A 21,461-nucleotide genomic window follows, 5' to 3' on the forward strand; every position below is an offset into this window, starting at 1 on the left:
AAAGAAGACTAAGCTGCAAGATTCTCACCTCTCTCCCAAAGTAAAAAGATTATACTAGCAGAGAAATAAATTCCAGAAGAAGCCTCACTTTTGAAAATAGGGCACAAGGAAATGTTCATTTAGTCTGTATTTCTTAAGAGACAATAAAAAAGAATTTTTGATGCAGGATGTTCACCACTGACTGCTTCATGATTGATCATAGAATGTTTACCCCTGGAATCCTCTAATGGATAATCCACAAAAGGTTGTTATCTAAGACTAATTATAACAAGGTAAATAACCACACAGCCAACCTACCCCACCAAGCTCCATTTTCCAATGGGAATTAGGGAGACAGAGGTGCTGGGAAGACGGATAGCAATGAAACATCACAACTAATCAAACTGTGTAAACATCAGCTTTAGGACCAAATGTACTTTGAATATGGACGATTCATACAACTCATGCCTTAAGGGCTGATCGTTGGAAATATAGACTCCTAGACAATTCTTTATTATATGCAATTATTTATATGTAATCTACGTACTATGAGGTTAACCAAATTATTCACAACGAATGGAATCAATAGTGAACCAAAACTGATGATAGTTTTTATATAAAAATAATTGCAACTCAAATCAAAACTAAAATGAGATATCACCTCACACCAGTCAGAATAGCCTTCATCAAAAAGTCTACAAACAATAAATTCTGGAAAGGGTGTGGAGAAAAGGGAACACTCCTGCACTATTGCTGGGAATGTAAGTTGATACGTCCCCACATGGAAGACGGTATGGAGACTGCTTAAGAAACTAGGAATAAAACCACCATATGACCCAGCAATCCCACTCCTAGGCAAATACCCCAAGGAAACCAAAATTGAAAGAGACATGTGTATCCCATTGTTCACTACAGCACTATTTACAATAGTTAGAGCATGGAGACAACCTAGATGTCCACTGACAAATGAATGGATAAAGAAGTTGTAGTACATATACACAATGGAATATTACTCAGCCATAGAAAGGAACACATTTGAGTCAGTTCTAATGAGGTGGATAAACCTATAACCTATTATACAGAGTGAAGTGAGTCAGAAAGAGAAAGATAAATACTGTATTCTAACACATATATACGGAATCCAGAAAAATGGTACTGAAGAATTTATTTACAGGGCAACAATGGAGAAACAGACATAGAGAATAGACTTATAGACAAGGGGAGAGGGGAGGAGAGGATGAGATGTATGGAGGGAGTAACATGGAAACTTACACAACCGTATATAAAATAGATAGCCAACGGGAATTTGCTGTATGGCTCATGAAACTCAAACAGGGACTCTGCATCAACCTAGAGGGGTGGGATGGGGAGGGAGGTTCAAGAGGGAGAGAATATGTGTATACCTATGGCTGATTGACATTGAGGTTTGACAGAAAACAGCAAAATTCTGTAAAGCAATTATTCTTCAATAAAAAAAAATAAATTAAAAAAAACTGCCACTGACAGACACAATCAACTAAAAATGGCACTGATGCTGCACTGCTAAACAATCCTTAATCCAGGAATCTGAAGATTCTGACATTGTGTGTACACAACAGGAGCTACAAAGTGTTGCCAGCTGTGGTGTGACAACTGGACTTCCTAGGACTCTATTGATACAGCATCCTCGGAATCTTTACCATGTTACTTTTATTACTAATTTTTAGTCATTGATAAATCACTCAGCAGGTTACTAGTAAATACCCCATATGGAACATAAAACCGAACATCACGTGACCCTAAGAACAAATACAACGACTCGGCATTTTAGACGAGCTCTCAGTCCACGAGGAGAATGTTTGAGGCCTGCCAGGGTCCAGCCCCGGTGGATCCAGGGAATTCGAAGCGGGGACGGCGTCGAAGCGGGGACGGCGTCGGTGAGGATCAGGAAACAATTGCTTCATTAAACGTTAATTAAGGATATAAAGAGTGGTGAAATAAGGATAGCTCAGTGAAGAAATTCAGTGGAGAAAAGAGGCTGAATAATTCAGCCAGAAGGTGAGAGAAAGAACGAAATGGGGAGACCAAGCTTCGGTGAACAAGGCCCGCACTTTATTTTCCAAAGTAGTTTTTATACCTTAAGTTATGCATAGAGGATAATGGGGGAAGGGGTAGAGTCATGCAGTAAGCCAGGCTTTCTTCCTGCAAACTTATCATATGCAAAAGTTTAGGTGATTTGCATCATCTTCTGGCCTGGAGGCCTGTTAACATTTTAAGACCCTTTCTTCAGAAAACTTATTTTTCTCTAAAGGTGATTAGTCAGGCGTCACCCTCCAAAAGCATTAAATAAAGTTGCATTCCTATAGGGCAAAGGTGTGGTGGGCTACAAGAAAAAGAATTAACTCAAAGGTCCAAGGTTACAAACATTAAAGCTACTACTTACACCAATTATATTAATCAATAACACTGCCAGGGACGCAGCAGGTAAGGGATATGGAAACTTAGCAGCAAACATTGGCCCAACAAGTGAAAAACCCTTCACCAATACGATTTCTAATCAATCTTTTAACTGCTCAAAGGAATCTGTATTTAGACAGTTTAGAACATCTCATGCCTCTCACAGTTGGGAGGCTCTGAGCAATCACATGTGGCTGGAAAAACCTATTCAGGCAGGCTAGAGGACTTCCAAAGGAGTTTGTAGGTTGAAACATTTATCAACCAAGAACTTTATTAACTGGAGCTGTAAGTTAACTCTTTTTTTCAGAGAGAGGTAGTGGGGGACAGCCCCCCGTAAAGTCAGAGGTGTAGGTGAGAGGCATAAAGCAGAAAGTAGGCAGACTCTGCTTTTGGGGGTAGATGCTCGAGAATTTCCAGGGGGACTCCTGAGGCTCGATCCCGCCTTTGCGTATTCCGAGCCTCTTTCCTCATGACCTTTGCCACGGGTGGAGCTCCTGCTCCCGGCAGAGGCCCACCATGGATTCAGTGAATTCTACTCAGAGAAACTTTGAGTTAGAGACACGTACAAAGGCCCAGAAGAACACTAGTAAGATGTATAAGAATGGAATATGAAACCACCCACAGAATTTTTTTTTTAAAGAATGACTGGACATTTAATAAACCAACAACCATCTCATAAGAAATTTTACAGAGTTAAAAGAGTTGAGCAAAACATTCAATCACTTTGTTAATGGTTGAGATGTTTATGAAGTTGAGTATGACTATCTCAAAAAGGATTTTAATAGCTGCCAATTAAATTGCTGTCCAATAAAGAGTTAACAGTTTTTCAATCCTGATCCAACTCATCCAGCATACATCTATGAATACTGCGATATTTTTCTGCTCAAAAATTTTTAGTGCTTTTGCATTTCCTGCAAAATAAGAAGATACATAAAATTGGCCAATTCAATTGAAGTTTATATAAGATGGACTTCTTATACCTGAAGTATTTAAAAAATTCAAGAACTAGAAAACTTGAACGTAACTATTTAAGAAATATTGTCAATAATTAAAATCTTCCTCTATCTAAAAATAATTTTAGTGTTATACAGATTATACCAGCATGTAAAAAATGATCAACTTTTTGATGTCAATAATGTAATACATGACAAGGCAATTGCAAGAAAGAAAAAGCCAATTTCACTCACAAACATATATGTAAAAATTCCAAACAACATATTACCAAACTAAATCCAGCAATGTATATTAATGATAAAACATTATGACCAAAATGGGCTTTTTCTATGAATTCAAAAGTGGGGTACTATCAGAAAATCAATATGCATAATTCACCAATTAGCAAATTAAAGAAAAAATTCATATGATCATCTCAGAAGATATAAGAAAAACATTTGATATAATTTAATACCTATTAATTTCAAAAATCCTAGGAAGTCAGCAATGGAAATCTAATATGATAAAATGATAACACATATCATTGTTATTTATGGTAAAACATTAAATCTTTCCCTTTCAGATTGTGAAAGAAACACAGTGCCCACTTCCATCACTTCAGCTCAGTGTTTTTCCAGAAGTCCTGACCACAGCAGTAAAGATGAAAACAAAGCATGAAATAAATGATTTGGAAAGGAAGAAATAAAATTGATATTATTCATAGATTTTTCTCTATAAAAAATTCAAAAGGAACTACAAAAATATATAAAAATTAGTAACTTGCTGAAAACAAATTTTGTATATTTCACTATTAACCTATGAAATATATTCACATATATTTTTAAATATTTTAAATATTCATTATCATAATAAGCTAGACGATCTATTTCTTAACCTCAATTTAAAACATAAATCCTTAAACTAATTCAGTCTTTCAATAAGATCTTTCTTTTTTGATATGGAAAAAAAGAAGTAATTATTCTATTCTATTAAATTTATTATCATATTCAAATCAAGTTAAAATGAATAATAAATTCAGAAAGACTAGAAAGCAAACTGAGCCATATATGACTTTAAGTTTCACAAAGACAGAGATAATGTCTTGGGTAGGTTCCTTCTAAAAAATACTCAAAAACAGATTTAATTCACAGCAAGGGTCTAGGTGAGGAGAGGGAAGAGAGAGACTGTTGACAGACAGGGACAATAAACATCTAGTTCTAAGGGACAGTAAGCATAGGAATCTGGCCACAGTTACTTTTAGAAAGGAAAATAAAAGAAAACACAGAACCAGGAAGGTCTAATTTAATATGTCAACAGCCTCAGTGGCTGATATCAGGTGCAAAGGCTCTAGCAGCTCTATGGCTGAGTTTTCTGTGGTGTCTCATACTCTGAGGACATGTAGTGAATGGTAAATACATCAAGTCGTCAACTGCCTGGTGGGTCAGGGTCTTTCTATTTCATTCACTTCCATTTCCTTTGCTGTTCCCAGCAGCTTTCTTGATGTCAGTTCATATTAGTATGGTTTTCACAACTGGGTAAAAAAATAAAGTTTCTATGCCTAATTACTGTATATTGTCATCCTGCTTATTTAACTTATAAGCAGAGTACATCATGAGAAACTCTGGGCTGGAAGAAGCACAAGCTGGAATCAAGATTGCCGGGAGAAACATCAATAACCTCAGATATGCAGATGACACCACCCTTATGACAGAAAGTGAAGAGGAACTAAAAAGCCTCTTGAGGAAAGTGAAAGAGGAGAGTAAAAAAGTTGGCTTAGAGCTCAACATTCACAAAACGAAGATCATGGCATCTGGTCCCATCACTTCATGGGAAATAGATGGGGAAACAGTGGAAACAGTGTCAGACTTTATTGTTTTGGGCTCCAAAATCACTGCAGATGGTGACTGTAGCCATGAAATTAAAAGACGCTTTCTCTTTAGAAGGAAAGTTATGACCAACCTAGATAGCATATACAAAAGCAGAGACATTACTTTGCCAACAAAGGTCTGTCTACTCAAGACTATGGTTTTTCCAGTGGTCATGTATGGATGTGAGAGTTGGACTGTGAAGAAAGCTGAGCGCCGAAGAATTGATGCTTTTGAACTGTGGTGTTGGAGAAGACTCCTGAGAGTCCCTTGGACTGCAAGGAGATCCAACCAGTCCATCCTAAAGGAAATCAGTCCTGAATATTCCTTGGAAGGACTGATGCTGAAGCTGAAACTCCAATACTTTGGCCACCTCATGCAAAGAGTTGACTCATTGGAAAAGACCCTGATGCTGGGAAAGATTGGGGGCAGGAGGAGAAGGGGACGACAGAGGATGAGATGGCTGGATGGCATCACCGACTCGATGGACGTGAGTTTGGGTAAACTCTGAGAATTGGTGATGGACAGGGAGGCCTGGCATGCTGTGATTCATGGGGTCGTAAAGAGTTGGACACAACTGAGCAACTGAACTGAACTGATGCCTAATTAAACACCGAGCTAACAAACACTGGTAGTCATTTCCATGTTGAAATTTATGATGACTGTATTTAGATGACTTTTCCAATTTTATAATATATGGTCTGCAAATGGAACTGCAAGCATTTTAATATGTAACTGCAAACATTATAATATTTGCAAATAAGAACATTATTTAATATCAATAATAACTTTTATAGCCAAAAGTGAATTAGACTTAGGTGTTCGTGAGAGACTAGCAGGTAATTTTCCTTTTTTTTTTCCCCCTCAGAAAGACTGTGAAACAACAGAACAGTCTGTGCTACATACATAATTAAGACAGATGTTCTCAATCTTAATTTTCATAGCTAATTTTGACAGCCAAAGAAATGCACTTGTCTTTTGTATAGTCACCCATTTTCTCTCAAGTGTGTCTTATTTTTCTCATCGCCCACTCTGCTCAGAAAGAAAGGGGTGGTGGGATGGAACCTATGAACGCAATAGCGAGAGCTCTGCCATGTTCTTGGTAGGCCGCTGAATAGAAACAGATATAACAGAAACTGACCATAAAAATCATTTAAAAGTCCACATAGCATAAGCATTTTTATAGATTCCTCACTCTGCAGATCAGTTTTCACTGACTTTGTGAGGTCTTCCATGACGGAAGCCAAGTTGATCACATTAAACAATAAAGGACTGGCTAACAGGGACCTTCCTTTAGTCAACTCAGGCTTGAAGGTATAGACTTATTTTTTTTATAAACAGAATAAAATACAAGGAAATATGCTACATTTTGATGACACAGCCAGGTGCTTTACCTGCTAGGGCAGAATCTGGTGTGCGTGTCTTTGTCTGCATCTGCAAATAGGAAGCCCAAGCAAGAACAGCAAAGGCAGCCTTTCTGCAAGGGTGCTCAGCTTGGCAGCCCCTGCCTCTGGGTTCCTCTCCTTCGGGGCTGCCTCAGACAGAAAAACAGAAGACTAACCCTTCCTGTAAGTGGTCCCAGGAGCCTTAAAACCTCAGACCTCAGACACCACAAAGTCAGGAGGGAACTGTCTTCCTGTTCTCTGCGGTGGAGTCTGTCCTTTTTCACACCCACACCCAAGCACACTCTGATCGCATCTAAGCTGTCTTCTCACACATCTGCCAACACCTCAGCCATGAAAGGCCCACTGGGGTCTGTAGTCACAGCCAGCTGCTCTCGTGATATTCTGAATCCCAGCCGTGTGGCTCTCCTGAGAAGAGAACAGGTGCTGGAAAGATGCTGCTGGAGACATGCCAGCTCTCTGCTGCTGTAGCGCCCAGCCATTGAGGACTCTGGGCAGCAAGGCCTGCTCCAGCCTCCTCTAGGTCCTTTCTCCTCCTACAGGGACACCAATCCTGCAGTACACATCAGGGAATATCTTTAGGGAGCGCCAAACCTCCCAGTATCCTCAGTAACTCTAGTTCCTTCATTACTACCCTTGGATCCTTGGACATCTAATTCAAATCTAGTCCTTTTCAAGCCCACTCCAGAGGATGACGGTATCTTTCTCTTTGGGCGAATCCACTGTGGTCTGATCCCAGTCTAAGCACTGCTACTGTCCCTTCATACCACCAGGACCTCACCAATTATGTACAGGGTTTTGGCCATGTGTGGAGCTGAGTCATCAAGGGAAGGGTGGCTAAGAGAGAGAAGAAAGGCAGGTCTGGGTTGTGGCTTGGTGAACTCATGCCACAAGAGTCCCGTTCCCCAAGGGGTGAATGTAGAAGTAGAATCACAAAGTCTAGGGAAGGACAACAGAGCTCATTCTTGTAGTAACCATGCAAATATGGACTTAATTGGAAGGGAATGACCTGGTGAGATGGTTTGGAGGATGGAGGGACAACAGGTTGACAATCCTCATTGGGAATGTCTTGGCTTCAGGGGAAGTCCTGTGGGGTGCCAGGGGCTCCAGGAAATTATTCTCAAGTAGAGGAGACAGAGAACTATCGGCAAACTGAATGGACAGGAATGCAGGGGAAGAGAGAGGGCAGGGTGCTCATGTGCAGAGAAATATTGAAGAAAGAAGATTTGTGCAGAAATTCACACAGAGAACATGCTCAATGAAGGCTAGTTGAAAAGGTGGTGGGGACAAGCGGGGCCACAGATACCCCTGGGTTTACCTACAACTCTCCAAAGCCAGAACTGATGGTAGCACGTTGCAGCCCACCAACAAGGACCAAACCACCAAGGAGAGCGTGGTTGGGGCCACAGATACCCCTGGGTTTACCTACAACTCTCCAAAGCCAGAACTGATGGTAGCACGTTGCAGCCCACCAACAAGGACCAAACCACCAAGGAGAGCGTGGTTTGATAGGAGATATCTCCTCACTGATGAGGAGATAGAGTAGACCTGAATCTCCTGGGCAGGTTTTGTAATGAATACTGTGCTGGGTACCTTACCTAGTTTTCGCTAAACCTAAACTTAAAAATCACACCAATCAGGATGCCCACATAAGAAAGTCTACAAACAATAAATGCTGGAGAGGGTGTGGAGAAAAAAGGGAAATCTCCTCCACTGCTGGTGGTAATGTACATTGGTACATTGTAAAATGGAGAAGAGTATGGGGTATGTAAGTTCCTTAAAAAACTAAAAATAGAACTACAATATGATCCATACCTGGGCATATATCCAGAGAAAACCATGGTTCAAAAGGATACATGCATTCCAATGTTCATTGCAGCACTGTTTACAATAGCCAAGACCCAGAAGCAACCTAAATGTTCACTGACACATGAACGGATAAAGAAGGTGTGGCACATATATATAATGGAATATCACTCAGCCACTAAAAAGAATGAAATAATGCCATTTGCAACAACATGGTTGGATCTGGGGACTATCATACCAAATGAAGTAAGTCAGGCAAATATCACATGCTATTACTTTTATGTAGAATCTAAAGAACATTATACAAATGAAATTATTTATAAAATGGAAACAGACTCACAGACTGAGAAAAACTGATGGCCACCAGAGGAAAAAGGTGGAAGGCATAAATTTGGAGTTTGGGGTTAACAATATATACCCTTTTATATTTAAAATAGATAACCAACAAAGACCTACTTTTTAGCCCTGGGAACTCGGCTCAATATTCTGCAACAACCTAAATGGGAAAAGAATGTGAACAAGAATAGATATATGTATACATATAACTGAGTCACTTTGCTGTACATCTGAAACTAACACAACACTCTAAGTCAACTGTACTCCAATATAAAATGAAAATTTTAAAAAGATCATGGGAAACCGAAATTAAATCTGCACATCTCTTGACTCAGTGTAAAAGTCATTTTCTCAGAGTCAACTTCCCCGAGCCCATAATCTAAATTAACTTCCATTACATTCTATCATTGTCTGCTTTATCTAATGTCGCTCAGTACTGCTGATAATTCGATACTCATGAGAGTGATTAAAACCTCTTGTTGGCATACACTGTGTTCATTTTTATCTGCTAAATGTGTCCCCGCAGTATCTGGAACAAAGGCTCTCAAAAAACAATTTCCCCCTCTTGAATGAATGGAGAGGAATGCACTGAAATAACCAGTGAACTGCACGTGACAATTGAGGCCCCTCTCAGGTTGAAAGTTTCACCTTATGGGATTGTGGTCACTGAAGAGGTCAATGGCCTAAAAATCAGAATGACATTTATAATCACATAACTGAGGCCGTCTTAAATAAAACACTTCCTAGATTTTTACTGAAATCTGGCAGTCCTATGAAAGGTGAACTTTATATTTTGCTTCTCTGCTGAACTTCTGAGAAAACAGGATGGGTAGAAGAAATATGTACTTGTGAAAGTTCATGTATTTGTACTCTCTCCTGGTATTTTTATACAGAAAACTGCTAGAGACATTTTAATAGGTTCATGAGAAAAACAAGTCTTTCTTTAGAGTAAAAAAGTTTAACGGGTATATGGGTTTCTTAATGATTGGATTTCTCAGGACTCTAATATGAGACTGACTTCCCTGGTGGCTCAGACGGTAAAGCGTCTGTCTACAATGTGGGAGACCTGGGTTCGATCTCTGGGTTGGGAAGTTCCCTGGAGAAAGAAATGGCAAGCCACTCCAGTACTCTTGCCTGGATCCCATGGACGGAGGAGTCTGGTGTCCATGGGGTTGCAAAGAGTCGTACACGACTGAGCGACTTCACTTTCACTTAATATGAGACTGTTCGTTACAGTTCCCCTTCCCCTCTCCCTCTGTGTGTGTGTGTGTGTGTGTGTGTGTGTGTGTGTGTTGTGTTGTCTTTGGGGGTCAGCTGGTATATTGATGCTAAGCACATTCTGGCTTTGGCTCTGGAGGCACCAGTGGATCCCATTCTCCTCACCCCATCTAGAAACAGTTGGACTAGTTCCTCTTCTCTTCCAGTAAAATCAGTACGAAGAAGCATCCCGTCAGTCCTGCAATACAGGACTATCCTCCTAACCCTAGTTTCATTAAATCCTGAACAAAACAAGTTCCATAAGGCTGAGAAAATATAAACAGGAGCTTGTAAACAAGATTCCAATCAATCACTCTCCTGCCAGATTCACCCTGCATAGTACAGGCTTTTTTCAATTTTTGCCTGAGACGGTCTCACTTGAATTGATTGCTTCACAGATGGCTAGACTGGTGAGTATGCTTGAATTATGATAATGTGAAAAGCCTTGGGCATTGTGGGAATACCAGCAGCACGAGGGGGCTCACCTTACACTCCATATCTGACCTACACTGCTGCTGCTGCTGCTAAGTCCCTTCAGTCGTGTCTGACTCTGTGCGACCCCACAGACAGCAGCCCACCAGTCTCCCCTTTCCCTGGGATTCTCCAGGCAAGAACACTGGAGTGGGTTGCCATTTCCTTCTCCAATGCATGAAAGTGAAAAGTGAAAGTGAAGTCGCTCAGTCATGTCAGACTCTTAGCGACCCCATGGACTGCAGCCTACCAGGCTCCTCTGTCCATGGGATTTTCCAGGCAACAGTACTGGAGTGGGGTGCCATTGCCTTCTCCTGACCTACAGTAGCTTGTTCCAAATAAGATATTTTCATTCTCATTTTTGGAGGAGGAAACTCAAACCCAGAGATGTCAAACAGTGTTCTCAAAGTCACCTACCACATGGGGAGGACTAGATTTGAACCCAGGTCTTTCAGCTCCAAGCCTGTCCACTTTCCACCTGTTTCCAGGGGATGTATTAGGAAGCCTCTCTCAAGCCTGGTGCCAGCTGCCCTTTCTGCTCCTTGTTATAGTTCATCATAATACCCTCAGGTCACATCACAGCTCACCGGCCCAGCTATCCTATACAGCTGAGCTTCTCAGGAAGTCCACCACGCCCCACACCAGGGAGCCTCTTAATTCTCTCTTATCCTTGGACAGAGGAGGAGTCAAGCCCACACGGTGGCACTTGCTGAAGGTATTCTTTGACCAAGAGGCAACAGACTCTCAGTTTCCTCCCTGCCTTCGTTTTCTCTTCATCCAGCCTCCTGGTTCAACTGCTCTCTGCTGCTGAGACTTGGTTGCCAAGCTTCTCAGCTCAGCAGCGAAAGAATTCAAGGAGTGGACTTGGGTTGGCCTGCCTCGTCAGCCACACCCCTTTCCACCTCAGACTCCAAAGACACTTTTAAAACAACAACAACAGTTTCCTGAACTCTTATGTTGAGTGGTGCCTCTACACCTATGTTCTTATCCACCTGGAAAACACCAATACACCCTGCTCAATGTAGCCTAAAGGGGCATTTCTGTGAAATTTTCTCCATCTCCCACTTCAGTGGTTTATTACTCTCTGCCCTGAGCCTCTGTCCTTTCATCATCAGACCCGCTCAGAGAAACAGCACCTTGGGTATTATTGAACGAAGTTAAAAATTTCAAAGTCAAAATTATTCTTACGTTCCATCTTGAGCTCATGTTATGAGAGGCTGTCATCCAATTCCTTCACTTCATGGCAAATAGATGGGGAAAAAGTGGAAACAGTGACAGATTTTATTTTCCTGGGCTCTGAAATCACTGCAGATAGTGACTGCAGCCATAAAATTGGAAGAAACTTGTTCCCTGGAAGAAAAATTATGACAAATCTAGACAGCATATTAAAAAGCAGAGAAACTACTTGCTGACAAAGGTCTGTATAGTCAAAGCTATGGCTTTTTCAATAATCATGTACAGATGTGAGAACTGGACCACAAAGAAGGCTGAGCACCAAACTGTGGTGCTAGAGCAGACTCTTGAGAGTCCCTCAGACAGAAAGGAGATCAAACCAGTCAATCCCAAGGGAAATCAACCCTGTGTATTCATTGGAAGGACTGATGCCACTTCACGCAAAGAACCGACTCATTGGAAAAGACCTTAATGCTGGGAAAGATTGAAGGCAGGAGGAGAAGGGGATGACAGAGGATGAGATGGTTGGATGGTACCACCGACTCAATGGACATGAGTTTGAGCAAGCTCTGGGAGTTGGTGATGGACAGGGAGGCCTGGTGTGCTGCAGTCCATGGGGTTGCAAAGAGTCAGACAAGACTTAGCAACTGATAAACAAAAACAGGGACAGAGACCCCTGAGGGAACAGTAAATTGACATTTCCAAGACCACCCTTTCCAGGACATACAGTCAGTGAGAAAAATGTCTATTTTGTGTTTCCCAAGTGTGTTTCATAATGTTAATAGGTCATATTTTGAAAATGGATTTATTTGGGAAATATTGGGTTAAGGAATATTAAACAACCACCATCCCCGATTTTCAAGCTTTTGATGCCTTTTTTTTTTTTTTTTTTTTTGCCTCCAGTGTGAATATTCAGAGGCGGAAAACAATCTGCCGTTTTCCCAAAGTTACTTGATTACGGAATGCTGATTTCATAGAACTAGCGTTTTGAAGAATACGCTGGAAAAAGTCGCTTCCTCACTCACCACTGCAGCTGCAAATAAGAATCCCAATCAAGCACAGACTTTGCTGGTTCATATCTAAAAGAAAGAGAGTGGACCAGATTATCTGGTGCCGCCTTTACCTGGGCCATCTCCTAAGAGAATCTTCCACCTGGAGAGGTACAGCACCCTGTGGCTTGACCGCCTCTGCCTGGGTGTGGCCGCCCAGCTTCTGCAGGAGCCACGCAGAGAGACAATGGGGCTGGGAACTTGCAGCTCATCATTATTTTGATGACAAAAGAACCGTTATTAGTACGGAGCATTGTTCAATAATTGTTCCCATTTATTTGGTTGAATGATTTGAAGTGATGTGTATGTTGTTTCCTAATACAATAATTCCCATTTATGGAGTTTTCTGTCAGTTTGATGTAGGAGTTTGTGTTGAGGTTCTGGAAAGTTGGAGGGGGTGGAAAATCTAACCAGTTTTAGATCTGTAAGAGTGGTTAAATGTGGGCCCACTTCTGTAATTACAAGTGCATCTTCATGGCCAAGTGCATAGAACAAAAGTAAGCGTACAGGTGTTAGGAAAAGTTTCTGTGGAGAAACTGTGGGTTAAAAAAAATATGCCCTTCCAAAAATATGGTAAAAAATGTGTGTGGCTGAAAGGAAATTGGGGCAAACTTAAGTTGATTTATGCCATGCACAATTAAAATTTTAGTACGAAGTGAAAGGGCTTCCCTCATAGCTCAGTTGGTAAAGAATCCACCTGCAATGCAGGAGACCTGGTTTGACTCCTGGGTCAGGAAGATCCACTGGAAAAGGGATAGGCTACCCACTCCAGTATTCTTGGGCTTCCCTTTGTGGCTCAGCTGGTAAAGAACCTCCTGCAATGCGGGAGACCTGGGTTTGATCCCTGGGTTGGGGAAGATCCCCTGGAGAAGGGAAAGACTACCCACTTCAGTATTCCGGCCTGGAGAATTTCATGGACTGTATAGTCCATGGGGTTGCAAAGAGTCAGACGCGACTGAGCGATTTAAAGATGAAGTGAAAATCCCATGCAGCATTTGAATACTAAGTTCAGAAAATGATGCTCTCAGTGACTAAGAGAGTAAAAAGACTGCATTGTTGCATGTGAGAACCCCAGGTTCAGCTTGACTCTGTTGTGAGTTGGGTGTATATAATCTCGGAAAAGTCATTTAATTTACTCGTGCCAGAATATTCCTCATTTGAAAATATAAGGAGTTGAGCTAGTCTATCTTAAGGCACCTTCTAATTCCAGAAGCTGTCAATATGAATTACATGCTGCTCAGGTAAAGGAAGAAACCAGAAATTTTACCGCTGGCACACTATATTGAACTTATTTGACTTATTAAATAAAATAATATTGTATTTTTTAGATAAAACTGCTATTTAGCTTTTCATTAACTTTGACCTTAATTTTTGTTTAAAAAAAAACCTTCAATTAAAATTGTAAAATGCAATAGCAGTCTTTCATGAAAACATACAAAAAATAACAGACATGATGAGGAAGATCTCAGAGTACAATTAGATATATATTTTAATGTAGCAAATAATAGTTTTAAGACATTGTACATGTACATGTGAAAGTCACTCAGTCGAGTCCTACTCTGTGATGGAATTCTCCAGGCCAGAATATTGAGTGGGTAGCCTTTCCCTTCTCCAGGGGATCTTCCCAACCCAGGGATGGAACCCAGATCTCCCATATTGCAGGCAGATTCTTTACCAGCTGAACCACAAGGGAAGCCCTTTAAGACATTAGTTGATTTCTTAAAAAGTCATATTCGTGTCTGTTATATAAAAATCACCCATATGGGACCTCTACTCTCTGCATCACCATGTAGGACCCATGAACAAAACTATTTTTCTAAAACATTTGCTTCTCTCGTCTCAAATTTCCATATATTTTTTACCCTATTTAGTTTCACTTGTTCAAATATTTTTACAGGAAAATTTTCTATTTTTTACTCCCTTGGAAAGGTTGAAACAATAACCACCTTAATACTGTCTCTTGAAAGTCATATGACCTAAGAAGTCATATTCCCTGTTGATATTAGTGACTTCCTGGTAGTAATCTGGATATCTTTGGAACTGCAATATCCTTTTCAAAAACTCTTGAATGTCAATATTCTGTGCTATTTGTCAATGATTTAAAACAGATAATAAGGCTAGAGTCTTCTTATGTCTGGTGTATTAATGATTCCTTATAGCTATTAACAATTTAGAGTACACATTTACCATGAGATAGTCACTAATTAATTCATCATTCATTAATTAACTATCTAACTGATTAACCTCATTGTGTGTGTGTGTGTGTGTGTGTGTGTGTGTGTGTTGTCTCTCTATCAATAGCATAAACATTTCTCAAACTCCAGGCATGGGCTTAGCAAAAGCTTTCGAGACAGTGTGGCCAGATAAACTTGGAAGTAATTGTTTCAGAATTGATTTAAATATTCATAGCAACCACTGAATTGATAAGAAAAAAAACAAGTCAAGAGTTCTGTCTTAAAAAATGTTCCTAGTCTTTGGAAAATGTGAGCGAGGCTACAAGGTGAATCCTTCATTGGAAGAATGTTGAAACCGAGGGCCAGACTCTGTGATGTAAAAGGCAGTCCACTGTTGAGCAGGGTAACCCTTGCCACTGATTGCTGACACGGAACATACTATTTGTAAGCAAGATGGTTCTTGAGAAAACAGTGAGCCACAGGACTCAAATGAAATTCAAATAGTACCAGACACCTGGACACAAAAAATTAGAACATCTTTGAATAGTGAACATGTGCTATGGTGTTTAGGACCAGGGAAAAGAATATTTATCCAATAATTTCTTGCTGATTGGGATGTTTTTCTTTTTTCTTTTTTTTAATGTTTTGTTTTTAATGACTGCTTTGGGTCAAGGATAAATGTGTAATTTTTGCAATAGAGTTGCTCCCATTGTCTAAAACTTGTATATATTTTATTTTTGAACAGATGCTTTTACAGGAATGTTTTCTCTGTGTTTTCCCCACTGGAAAACTTGAAACAAGAATGACCTTAATACCTTTTCTCAAAATCTGCAGCATTTCCTAACCCAAGCCCTTAGTCACCATTCTCATTTTGGAAACAATCCTTTAAAATTGACTGATTATGCCAAACAAACCTTGGTTACCAGACCTCTTATTTGAGCTCTCTAATGAAATTTTGTGGAAAAACCAAGTTTCAGTTCTAAGACTGAAAGAAGTCTATATTTTAAATTTATTTTAAAGAATACCTTTCTTTCCTTTGAAATGCTGCTTCAATTGTTTCTTCTGAATTTTTTATTGCCTTCCACAATAAATTTTAAAATAGTCAAATTCTGACAATTCCCATTAATTTGGCTGTTCACATTTATTTTGACCTTTTATTATTTCTCTCTATGCACATGTGTAACACTTGTCAATTATGTATGTATATATCTGTATCAATTAACTTTTGAATTAAGGAAGTAAACCAACTATGGTTCCATAGTGTAATTAAAGAATCTCTAACATGATGCAGTGGGAAAAGCTTGTGGCAAGAAATGATTTCTAGATATGTCAGTTTTATATTGAAAACCATCAGATGATGAAGTATGAGATGAACTGAACTAAATGCTTTTACATTTAACATTTCATTCCCTTGCGCTCACACGTTCAGTAATAGGCTGATCCCAATTCAGTCTAGGTACATGAGTCATGACTTGGAGCAGATCTGGATGTGCCCGTTCATTCCCATTGTCTATCCATTCATCCATCCATCCAGCTGGCCAGCCAACTTGCTAGGCATCCTTCCTGAAGGCTCATAGTGTGCTAAGCACTGTGCGAGCACTGAGGGTACAAAGCATCCTGAAGCAAGTTCTTGTCTTTGAGACTTAAGGAAACACGAGGGTTTGAACATTACCCAAGAGAATGTAAAGTGATAGAGCCATTACGGAAGACAGTATGGAGAGTCCTTTACAAACTAGGAATAAAACTACCATACAACCCAGAAATCCCACTACTAGGCATGTACCCTGAGGAAACCAAAATTGAAAAAGACACAGGTACCCTAATGTTCACTGCAGCACTATTTGCAATAGCTAGGACACGGAAGCAACCTGGATGCCCATCGACAGATGAAGGGATAAAGAAGCTGCGGTACATACAGACAATGGACTATTACTCAGCCATAAAATGGAACACATATGAGTCAGTTCTCATGAGGTGGATGAACTAGAACCTATCATACAGATGAAGAAAGTCAGAAAGAGAAACACAAATACCATATATTAAAGTATATATATGGAATCTAGAAATATGGTACTGACGAACCTATTTGCAGGGAAGCAATAGAGACACAGACAGAGAACAGTCTTATGGACATGGGGTTGGGGGAGGAAAGGGTGGGATGGACGCAGAGAGTAGCATGGAAACATATACAGTACCATATGTAAAACAGATGCCAGTGGGAATTTGCTGCATGACTCAGGCAACCCAAACCAGGGCTCTGTTGCAACCTAGATGGGTGGGAAGGGCCCGGAGGGGCCATCTGTGTACCTATGACTGATTCACAGTGATGTATGGCAGAAACCAATGCAATATTGTAAAGTAATTATCCTTCAATTAAAAATAAATTTTTTTAAAAAGAAAATTACCCAAGAATTTCAAGCATAACTTGTGGAATCTTTGGAGAAGGCAGATCAAAATGGATGTAGTCACATAACAGACCTAAAATCCTTCCACTATTCACTCAATATGCTCCTTCCCACAAATGGCTTTTATCAGGAATTCTTAGAGTTGACAAAGAAAAGGGGACATGACATTAATTCTCCCTCAAAACACACAAATTTCCAGGAGCTTTCCTAGGACTGCTGACAATGTGTGCATTGAAAGTTGTTTCTCTCTCAAAAATATGAAATCTTTTCACAGCACCCAAGACTAGATTCCCTAGAAGGACTGATTATGTCTGTTCATTCCCAATGCATTTTGCATTATTACTAGCCTCATTCGCTATGAATTCCCAAATAACTTCAGTTTATTTCTGATTCATAAAGGCCTGGGTTTCACCACAAGTGAGAATGCTGGAGTCATCAAAATAATTAAATGTAGTAACATTTAAAAGATTTGTTTTCCTTTCTGTAGTACTTTATAGCAGTCACTTCATATTACTGGGATCAAGCTAATCTAACTGGAGGCAGCATAGAACATAAAGAATCTTGGCTCTGAAGCCTGACTACCTAGGTTCAACTCTGATCATTATAATACCATTTGGGTGATTGTTGGGATAAGTCACCTAATTTATATTTCAGTTTCTTCACCTGTGAAAGGGAACAATAATAATAGTGCCCAAATCCCATAAGGTACTTTTAAGAAATAAATTAAGACAATTCATTAAAATATATTATAGAGACTGACTTACTTGTTAGCCATTATTGCTATTTTCATCTTAGAAACACTTGTGGAGAGCAGAATTTGAAATTTGTTTTGTTACATTTGGGTATGCAGTAAATTGCCGTGAAGGAATATTACTAATCCATCCCACTAGTGAAATGACTCAAGTAAAGGGAGACAAAGTGACTAATTTGAGTACCTCAATGAATTAAGATGGAATTAAAACCCAATAAACCATCTCTGAAGCTTTTCTACTTGGGTATCTCTCAAGGGGGTATTCATTACCAACCTTGGCACAAACAGTCTTCCCTGGTAGCGCAGCTGGTAAAGAATCCACCTGCAATGCAGGAGACCCTGGTTCACTTCCTGGGTCAAGAAGATCCCCTGGAGAATGGATAGACTGCCCACTCTAGTAATCATGGGTTTCCCTGATAGCTCAGATGGTAAAGAATCTGCCTGCAATGTGGGAGACCTGGATTTGATCCCTGGGTTGGAAAGAACCCCTGAAAGAGGACATGGAAACCCACTCCAGAATTCTTACCTGGAGAATCCCCAAGGACAGAGGAGCCTGGCAATCTCCATTGGGTCACAAAGAATCAGACATGACCGAGCAACTAAGCCCAGCACTTGGTACTTAACGACACTGGTACCTCTATGGACTCTGTGATTGACCTGGAAGTGCTTCACCCACCTTGATGTTCATAGGGTGAGTAACCAGTATTTACAAAGTCCCTATAGGGTGTGTGGGACTGTCATCTAGCATGGACATGTGTTGTCAACTTTGTAGATAAGAAAACAAAATCAAAAGAAGACACGGGCTTCCTTGTCAGTTCCAAAACCACAGGAGGTATCAAGGGTACAAAAAAATACTGCTTCTCCCACTACCCACCCTACAGCCCAGAGCTCTGTCCCTCAGATCACACACAATCTCACCACACTAATGTTTAGTGAAGTTTTTAAACTATTCATCAGTTCAGTTCAGTTGCTCAGTCGTGTCCGACTCTTTGTGACCCCATGGATTGCAACATGCCAGGCCTCCCTGTCCATCACCAACTCCTGGAGTTCACTCAAACTCATGTCCATTGAGTCGGTGATGCCATCCAACCATCTCATCCTCTGTCGTCCCCTTCTCCTCCTGCCTTCCATCTTTCCCAGCATCAAGGTCTTTTCAAATCAGTTTTCCTTTATCTCCTACCAGTTATAGATTTATGCAGTTCTTGCAATCAAGGTACACTTGAATTTTATTACAAAGCAGAGCTAGGATCTGTTCGCAAGATTGCATGATGTTAAATTCCACTTATTTATTGAAGGTATAAATTAGAACACAGGAAATGAAGATTATAGTATATACTTTTCACGAGAGGCACATTTTTTATTAAAGGAAATGGTTACCCTATTTTGAATTCTTAGGAATTAGATATAAACCTTATTAATACCACCAACACAAGAAACCTTTTAATTAACCTGTCTTCTAATTTTAGTGTTAAGAGGCTTTAAAAATTTTTTTCTTTATGACTCTAATTTGTTCATTAGCATCATAGGATATATGTCATTAACTTTTATAATTATGAAAAGTCATTGTTCTCCCATCTCATCTCTCTGAAAAATAGTGTTCCATAAATGTAAAAGAGCCAGATCAATTCTAACAGAAATGAATGGAAGTTAATTTGTTCTTTTTAATTTTCCTAATCTCTTTTTAAGGGTAACCTTTGGAAGAATCTCTTTTTTACTAGCCACTTTCAACAAGCATCAGAACAATCTACCATACTATCTGCAGTTTTAAAAGCTACAAAATCAAGCCCCCATTCATTTCACATGTTTACTTTTATGATTCAACTCTCCAGAGAAGAGCCTGGACACTTCTACTGTGGCAATCGCTAAGAGATCGCAAGAGTCAGATGCTGTAGTTTGATTTTCACTCCACAAATTTGTGCTCCGTTAAACTAGAGCCAACGAGAATTCTCAGCCCACAAAACTTGTAGACAGGGCAATATGTCTTCTGTGAAACACTCTGCAAGGATAGTTTCCTATAAGGATGTGCACCAATGCTGCAAATAGTATTTATCTTTATAAAAACCCAGAAACACTCTTAACAGCAGGAAACAGCTAATCTTGTGATCAATTTCTAGCTAACTGAGGAGATAAAAAGATCCAGGTTTAGGCACTAGTTGAGTGAAGTTAGGCACTTTCCTTAAGCATTCTGGACCTAATTCCCTTCTTTCTGAAGTAAGAAGATAAACACCTCTAAGTTCACCTCCAAATATCTATGTAACTCTGTATATCTTATTCGGTGATAGTGATATTTACAAGTTCTGTCGAGTTCACAAGTGCTTTCTCACAAAGTCTCATGTGATTTTCAGAAGTAGATGTGACCCTCATAACAGATTTTCAGAAGTAGGCAGGACAGCGATCACTATTTATTTTTCCCAGTGAATGTGCTGCTTTTGCTATCCAGTAGGATTCACTAGAGACTCTAAGATGTAAAGCATAACACAGAAAGATTTAGTTTTCAGGAGTCAGAAAAAGTACTCTATAAAATAATTTCTTCCTACTCTGTAGTTTCTCACCCTGAACCCTTCAGACAAAGCTTTACTTATAAAGAAAAATATTTAAAATTTTATGTTATGTGCTTCTGCTAATGTAGCCCCTAACTGGGTGTTGATTTTAGATTAAAGACAAGATGTAATTGCCACTTGGTAAGTATCTTTTTCTTTAGCTATTTGAAATTTTCCAACGGCACTGAGGTTTAGGTAAAATTAGGTTTTTATTTTTATTTTTGGAGCTTACCTTTGCATACTATTTTTATATAAGCTAGAAATTCACAAGTAAAATAGTTTACAAAATAAGAGAAAAAGGAGACCCTCATTTCTGAAAATAAATGGTCTGAATCCAGAGTGGAATTCTGAGTATCTCTGATATCTTGTCAGTGCTTTTCCTTCAAGAAGACACAAAAACAATTCCACAGAAACATCTATAAAACATTATAGTTAAAATTATACAACAGATGTGATACTACCTCTTTGCAATAATTCTGTAAGGTATATAAATTTGTCCCAACCATGCTCCCAATTATTCTTTGTCTCAAAGGTCAAGGAATTTCCTAAATAATTGAAATCTAAAAGACTTATTTTTGCCATTAAATCTAACCTCTTTCTGACCTCGCTCCCCACCAGAACCATTATGAGAGGTGAGAAAGAGAGACGGGACCCTGTTTGGTCTGTTCACTTTCCTCCTCTCTCTCTGCCCATTACCCACACTCATCTTGGATGTGCAAAGGAGCAGGAAAACAGCCAAAGGATGAGGGCAACAGAGAGGAAGGAGGAGAAGCAATCTAATCAGGTAATTACCAGTTGGCTGTACAGTGTCATTAAAATTAAGTCTACATTTGTAACAGAGCATATTATCAAAACTTGAGTTTTACAGTATTTCATCAGCCTG

General features: G+C 39.7%; 1 protein-coding gene across 10 annotated transcripts in view; it reads right to left on the reverse strand.

The window, feature by feature from the left end:
- Window positions 1-21,461, reverse strand: part of MCTP1 (multiple C2 and transmembrane domain containing 1) — a 1,073,276-nt gene that overhangs the window by 860,081 nt on the left and 191,734 nt on the right. The window lies entirely within an intron of this gene.

The sequence above is a fragment of the Bos javanicus genome, chromosome 7, assembly GCF_032452875.1.
Source record: "Bos javanicus breed banteng chromosome 7, ARS-OSU_banteng_1.0, whole genome shotgun sequence".
NCBI classification, from domain to species: Eukaryota; Metazoa; Chordata; class Mammalia; order Artiodactyla; family Bovidae; genus Bos; species Bos javanicus.